The sequence below is a fragment of the Juglans microcarpa x Juglans regia genome, chromosome 2D (assembly GCF_004785595.1).
Source record: "Juglans microcarpa x Juglans regia isolate MS1-56 chromosome 2D, Jm3101_v1.0, whole genome shotgun sequence".
In the NCBI taxonomy this organism is placed as follows: Eukaryota; Viridiplantae; Streptophyta; class Magnoliopsida; order Fagales; family Juglandaceae; genus Juglans; species Juglans microcarpa x Juglans regia.
Window position 1 is genome coordinate 18,504,348 of NC_054596.1, and position 7,648 is coordinate 18,511,995.

At 38.7% G+C, this 7,648-nt stretch overlaps 1 non-coding gene and 1 pseudogene across 1 annotated transcript; one reads left to right on the forward strand and one right to left on the reverse strand.

Moving 5' to 3' along the window:
* Positions 1-366: 366 nt before the first annotated feature.
* LOC121251311 lies at positions 367-473 on the reverse strand. Its single transcript, XR_005937978.1, has one exon. It is a non-coding gene; the product is annotated as a small nucleolar RNA R71 (small nucleolar RNA).
* On the forward strand, positions 415-5,603 carry LOC121249326 (annotated as a pseudogene).
* The last annotated feature ends 2,045 nt before the right edge of the window (positions 5,604-7,648 follow it).

Here is a 7,648-nt window from a genome sequence, read left to right on the forward strand (position 1 = left end):
TGAATCAGAATAGGACACTTAGAGGTTATTTACAACCTGTCAGAACTAGCACACCTTCATGTATAATCCAACCTTTGAATGCAAATGCCTTTTAACTTCAAACCTGGAATGATTCCATTAATTCCACATTTTCATGGCATGGATTCTGAGAATCCTTACCTTCATATCAAAGAGTTTGAAGAGGTTTGTTCTACATTCATGGACCGGACTTGCACTGAGGAGGTTATTAGACTAAAGTTGTTTCCATTTTCTTTGAAAGATAAGGCTAAAACGTGGCTAAATTCATTGAGACCTAGAACCATAGGCACATGGCAAAAAATGCAAACTGAATTTTTGAAGAAATTCTTTCCAATACATAGGACGAATGCACTTAAAAGACAAATCATGAACTTTACCCAAAAAGATTCTGAAACTTTTTATCAAAGTTGGGAAAGATTCAAAGATCTTTTAAATGCTTGTCCTCATCATGGTTATGAAAATTGGCGTTTGATAAGTTTTTTTTTATGAAAGTTTGACACCTAAGATGCGCCAATTTGTACAAACCATGTGTAATGGAGAATTTTTTGACAAAGAGCCTGAGGAAGCATTTGAATATTTTGATTACCTTGCTGAAAATGCTCAATCTTGGGACACAACTGATGTGCATGATAGGTCTAGGCAAGTTGAGTCTGGTCATGGAAAATATATTTTGAAAGAAGATGATGATTTGCGTGCTAAATTAACTTTGTTGTCTAGAAAAATGGAAGTTATGGAATTAAAAAAAGTAAATGAAGTGCATGCTGTCCATAAAAATTCAGAGAAGTGTAGCATATGTGAGGATCATGGGCATTCAACTAATGAGTGCCCCACGATCCCCGCATTCAAAGAGGTATTGTTAGACCAATCTAATGCTGTAAATATGATACAAAAACCATATTCTGGTCCTTATTCTAATTCTTATAATCCAGGATGGAGAAACCACCCAAATTTTGGGTGGAGGAATGATCAGCAAGTAGCTCCAGCAGCCTTGGCTCCGGGACCCTCTCAACTCGCAATTCAACCACCTCCAATGCAAAAGAAGGGATTTGAAGAGAGAGTACAACAATTGTCAAACACCTTGCAGCAGTTTATGCAAGGTCAAGCAACAATCAACAATCAAAACTCTCAAGCGATAAATGACATTCGGAGCACACTTACAAAGATGACTACGGCATGGAGCTCTCAAGAGAAAGGAAAACTTCCTACACAACCTCAACCCAATCCACAAAGTCAGCCACCACAAGGGGCAGTTGAGAGTTCAAATGTGAGGCAAGTGAAGGCGGTCACCACTTTGCGAAATGGTAGGGAGGTGAACATTCCGGCTCAAGGTTCAGACAAGGCTGGTAAGGTCTCTAAACCTGTACAAAATGAGGCTGAAAATGGTGAGTTTGAACAAAATGAAACTGAAACTGAAAAGATTTCATGTCTTGTACCAGCTCCTTTTCCTCAAAGATTGGTTCCTCTGCACAAAGACAAACACCAATCTGAAATTTTAGAAATATTCAAGCATGTTAGGATTAATATCCCTTTGTTGGATGCTATTCAACAAATTCCTGCATATGCTAAGTTTCTAAAGATTTGTGTACGGTTAAAAGAAAATTAAATGTGCAAAAGAAAGCTTTTCTTACTGAGCAGGTCAGTGCCATAATTCAGAGCAATACCCCACCAAAATATAAAGATCCCGGTTCACCAACAATTGCTTGTGTTATAGGAAGTTCAAAAATTGGTCAAGCATTGTTAGATCTAGGTTCAAGTGTGAATTTACTGCCTTATAATGTTTATGAGCAACTTGGTTTGGGGGAATTAAAACCAACTCCTATCATTTTACAACTAGCGGATAGGTCTATTAAAATGCCAAGAGGAGTTGTTGAGGATGTCTTGGTTCAAGTGGATAAATTCTTTTATCCCGTTGATTTTGTTGTGTTGGATGTTCACTTGACACCAAAATCTTTTTTTCAAGCACCTGTGATTCTTGGGAGACCTTTTCTTACTACTTCAAATGCATTAATAAATTGTAGGAGTGGTGTTTTAAAGCTGAGTTTTGGGAACATGAGCCTTGAACTAAACATTTTCAATATTTGTAGGTAACCTCAAGACTTGGAAGATGTACAAAAAGTGAATTTGTTGGAAAGCATCCTTGAGGAGGAGACTTATTTGGCATACCAGCCCACTAACCTGCTGTTTGAGTTAGAAAATTTTTGTGAACTCCTCACTGATGACACCCCCATTGATGTTTCTCATGTTTTTAATGCAGAAAATAAATTGGAGACTAAATGGAGGCCAAAGATTGAGCAACTCCCACCGTTGACAATAAGTTTGAAGCCTTCAGCAAATGAAATCTCAATACTAGAGCTGAAGCCATTGCCAAGTGACTTGAAATATGCATTTCTGGGACCGGACAACACCTTCCCAGTGGTGATTTCAGCCCAACTCTCTCATGATCAAGAAGGGAAATTGATGGAAGTCTTAAAGCAACACAAAGGTGCCATTGGGTGGAAAATCGCAGATATAAAAGGTATAAATCCTCTTGTGTGCACTCATAGGATTTATTTAGAAGAAAATGCTAAAGTCTCTAGGGAGATGCAAAGGAGATTAAATCCTACCATGAAAGAGGTGGTAAAAACAGAGATTTTGAAATTACTTGACGTGGGAATCATATACCCTATTGCGGACAGCAAGTGGGTAAGTCCCATTCATGTAATACCAAAAAAATCTGGGCTTACCATTGTGAAAAATGAGAAAGATGAACTGATTCCTACTAGTTGGTGAATGTGTATAGATTATAGGAAGTTGAATGCCGCCACTAGGAAAGATCATTTCCCTTTGCCATTTCTCGATCAAGTGCTAGAAAAAGTTGCGGGTCATGATTTCTATTGCTTTCTTGATGGATATTCTGGTTTTTACCAAATAGAAATAGCACCTGAAGATCAAGAGAAAACAACTTTTACTTGCCCGTTATCACTTTTGCATTTAGAAGAATACCTTTTGGACTATGTAATGCACCAGCTACTTTCCAAAGATGTATGCTTAGTATTTTCAGCGACATGATTGAAAACTGTTTGGAAATATTCATGAATGATTTTTCAGTGTTTGGCAGTTCTTTTGATACATGTTTGACTAACTTACAAGTGGTTTTAGCCAGGTGTGAAGAGAAGCATTTGCTTCTCAATTGGAAAAAGTGTCATTTCATGGTTCAACAAGGCATAATTCTTGGTCACATAGTCTCATCAAGAGGTATTGAGGTTGATAAAGCTAAGATTGAACTTATTTCCAAGCTTCCTATACCCAAAACAGTGAAAGAAATCAGATCATTTCTTGGGCATGCTGGGTTTTATAGGCGATTCATTCAAAATTTTAGTTCTATCTCTAAGCCCTTGTGTGAGTTACTTTTGCATAATGTTGCTTTTGAATGGACCTCTTCTTGTCAAGATGCTTTTGATAAGCTGAAAATTTTGCTCACCACAGCCCCTATCATGCAGCCCCCTGTTTGGTCTATTCCTTTTGAGATAATGTGTGATGCTAGTGATGTAGCCATAGGAGCTGTCCTTGGACAGCGTAGAAATAAGTTCCCACATGTCATTTCTTATGCAAGTAGAACTTTAAATGGAGCCCAAAGAAATTATTCTACCACTGAAAAGGAATTGCTTACTGTAGTTTTGCATTAGACAAGTTTCGAACTTATATTCTTGGTTCTCCTGTGGTCGTTTTCACTGACCATGCAGCGTTAAAGTACTTATTGTCGAAGAAGGATGCTAAACCACGTTTAATCCGATGGATTCTTCTTCTACAAGAATTTGACCTTATCATCAAAGACAAGAATGGTGCAGAAAACGTAGTTGCCGACCACTTGTCTCGGCTTACATTTACTGAAAAGGATCACACTATCCCTATCCTTGACACTTTTCCTGATGAACAATTAATGTCAGTTGAAAATTTACCTTGGTTTGCTGACATTGTTAATTTTTTGGTGACAGGACAAACTCCATCCCATTGGAGTGCTCAAGATATACGAAAATTCAAGCATGAGGTAAAGTCATTCTTCTATGATGATCCTTACTTGTTTAAATATTGTTCTGACCAAATCATAAGGAAATGTGTGCCTGATCATGAGATACAAGCTGTTCTTTCTTTTTGTCATAATGAGGCTTGTGGGGGGCACTTTTCTGCAAATAAAACCGTTGCAAAAATTTTACAAAGTGGGTTTTATTGGCTGCATATGTTTAAGGATGCGTATGATTTTTGCAAAACTTGTGAGCCATGTCAAAAACTAGGCACGATCACTAAGAGAAACATGATGCATTTACAACCCATTTTGGTCATTGAGATTTTTGATTGTTGGGGGATTGATTTCATGGGGCCATTTCCATTTTCTTTTGGTTATTTGTATATCCTCGTGGCTGTTGATTATGTTTCTAAATGGGTTGAAGCCATTCCATGTAAAACAAATGACCATAAGATTGTGCTAAGTTTTTGAAAGAAAGCATTTTTGCTAGATTTGGCATGCCTAGAGCTATCATTAGTGATAATGGAACTCATTTTTGCAACAAACCATTTGCTGCACTCATGAAAAAATATGTTATACACCATAAAATTTTCACTCCATATCACCCGCAAACGAATGGGCAAGTTGAATTAGCTAATAGGGAACTTAAGCACATCTTAGAAAAAACAGTCAACCCCAACAGAAAAGATTGGTCTTTAAGGCTTACTGATGCACTTTGGGCTTATAGGACAGCCTTTAAAACCTCTCTTAACATGTCTCCTTATCGCTTGGTATATGGAAAGGCATGTCATCTTCCCGTTGAGTTTGAACATAAGGCATATTGGGCTGTTAAACAATTTAATTTTTCTATTGACCATGCTGGTTCTGTGAGAAAATTTCAGATTTCAGAATTGGATGCGCTTAGGCGAGATGCATATGACAATTCTAAATTGTCAAAGGAACGCATGAAGGTATTACATGACAAGCACATCTAAAGAAAGAATTTTGAGCCCAATGAGCAAGTCTTACTTTACAATTCCCGCCTCCATCTATTTCCAGGCAAATTAAGATCGAGGTGGAGTGGGCCTTATGTAGTTAAGGCTATGTTTCCATATGGAGCTGTTGAGATTACTAATCCTCAAAATGGAAACACTTTCAAAGTTAATGGCCAACGACTTAAACATTTTTTGGCAAAACTTTCACATGAGGATACTTCCATTCCTTTGGAAGATCCCACTTATTCTCATGGTCCTTAGCTCATTTTTGTTTTGTTTTGATTTTTTTTTCTCTTCTTTTCCTTTTATTTTTCTGCTTTTATTTGTTTCAGTTCTATGTTTTTTTCTTTTTCTTTTTCTTTTTCTTTTTCTTTAGTATATCTTTTCATGTTCAGCACTGTTTATTCTTTTATGGTTTCATTTTTACGTTCACAATCTTTTCAGCCATCTCAGGTATTTTCCTTCGACCCTATTTTCTTTCATCCCTCGTTTTATTCATGATTTGCATTGAGGACACTGCCCATTTTTAGTTGGGGGGTAAGGAGAGCCTTCTACCATTAGTCTCTCAGGATTAATAATTGTGGGGTCTGAATTTTTGCTACCAAGCTACTATTTTCACACTTCTCTACTTAAGATCATATTGATCTTTTGTAGAGATTTTTGAGTTTAGTATCTCATTCTTAGATCCTATAATATTTTTATCGCATTATTTGCTAGAGACTAGCAAAAAGCTAGTTGGGGGGTGTGATAAAGTGTTAAAAATTACATGATTAAGTTGCTAAAATGAATGATTTGTTTAATCAAAAAATGAATTAAGCACTTAATTATATAGTGATTTAATGCTTAACTCAATGTTAAATTCTGTTTAATGTCCCAAATTTTATTCTGATATTTTACTAATGTTGCAGGGCATTATGGGAAAGATATTAAAAATATATGGGTATTATTAGAAGTGCCCAATTAGCATGGCAGTAAGCACAGCAGCTAGGGATTGGAATCAAAAAGAAGAAAAGAAAGAAAATGAGGAAGGCAGCAGCTGGTCTCAAGCCGTGCAACAGTACACTCACGCACGCGGAACTGCAGGGAGTTTCAGGGATTGAAGCTTAGCGCAACAGCAGAGCTCACGCGGGCAAGAATCAATCGGCTCAAGAGATGCACTGCTGGGGGAGGAAAGTGCAAGACGCGCACTGCAGGACCTGGACGCGAACTGCAGAAACGGGAACAAGCGCACTGCAGAGGCGAGACCCTCACGCGAAATGCTGGGCTGAGACGCAAAACGCAGGGGCATGGACGTGCAATGCAGGAACCTGGGATGGAGATGAAACGCAGAAAATGCAATGCGAAACGCAGAGAGGGGAGACTCAAAACGCAGCTGGAAAGCACAGTATAAAAAGAAATATTTTTGGCCGAGCGCCTCTCTCTGTATTTTTCTTTCGGACTCATTTTCGGGCGGCTGGTTCATCTTCTTCGTTTTTCTAGTTCTTTTTGTTTTTCTTTATTTTCGTTTGGTTTTCTTCATAGTTTTCGGGGCTTCAGCAGATTTTGAGATTACAGTATTTTTATTTTGCAATTTTCATTCAGTGCAGTAGTTAAAGATGTTTGAATTTAATCTTTTTGGACATTTTGTTAATCTTGACATGATAGGCTAGATTTTTAACTTGGGATTCAATGAGTAACCCATAACTATTTGGGATTGGATTTTCTTTGATATTTAGTGCTTTTGATGATTAACTTGATAGATTATATTTCAATGTGCATCTAGAAAAGATTAGAGTTCTTTGTTCTTGGTTTAGATCAATTGTAGACGTAATGCACAATTGATACTTGAACAAGTAACACGACTTTGATGTCTTTCTTTCATTTTTCTATGATTGTCATATAATTTGTCAAGTAGTTTTATTAAAATAAAAATGGTGGTTTATTGCTATATTATCCGACCATGATCTCTAGGAATGAGAGAATGGTTGAGAGAAAATGAAAAGAGAAGTAAATCCATCACCAAATTAGTGGCTCCACCGTCAACTGCCCCACCTATCTTCTTCCTAATCTGAGCGCTCCTTTTCTCTGGCCAGACCCCACTACCTCTGCTCCCAAGTCGTTTCGGCCATGGAAATGGCATGCCACCGCTTGTGGCCACTCATCGCACGCCACGCATGCGATGCTCATGAAGCTCGTGCCACCCTGCAACCCCAACCACAGCCATGGCTGCGATTGTCGAGAACCACCTCTCGATCTGTAAATAGGTCAAGCTTCTCCATCCTCAAATCATCCCTCAAATCAAGTTCCAGCATCTCCCTCACCCTCAGATCTACCTCCCAAAACCTCTAGGATTAGTTTTGCTCTAGCACTACTGTGAGCCACCAATCCCAGCTGTGTTTTGGGGGTTGTGCAACCACCTCTGAGTGCTCCCCTACCCTTTCCCACCATCCCCTTCCTTGAGTTCCACCCAACCCGTGAGCTAAAGCTTACCGTAGCCGCAGCCTCGCCGCACTCCACCGCTCCTCACCGCAAAAATCATCACCTTCACCCAATAGCACGTCGAATCTGCCACCCCTTCGAGAGAAACCCCACCGGTAGCCCTTTGTTCTGCCAAATCCGTCTCTGCCACCTTGCTTTACCACTATCCTACCGCCACTCTAGGCACCACCTCAGT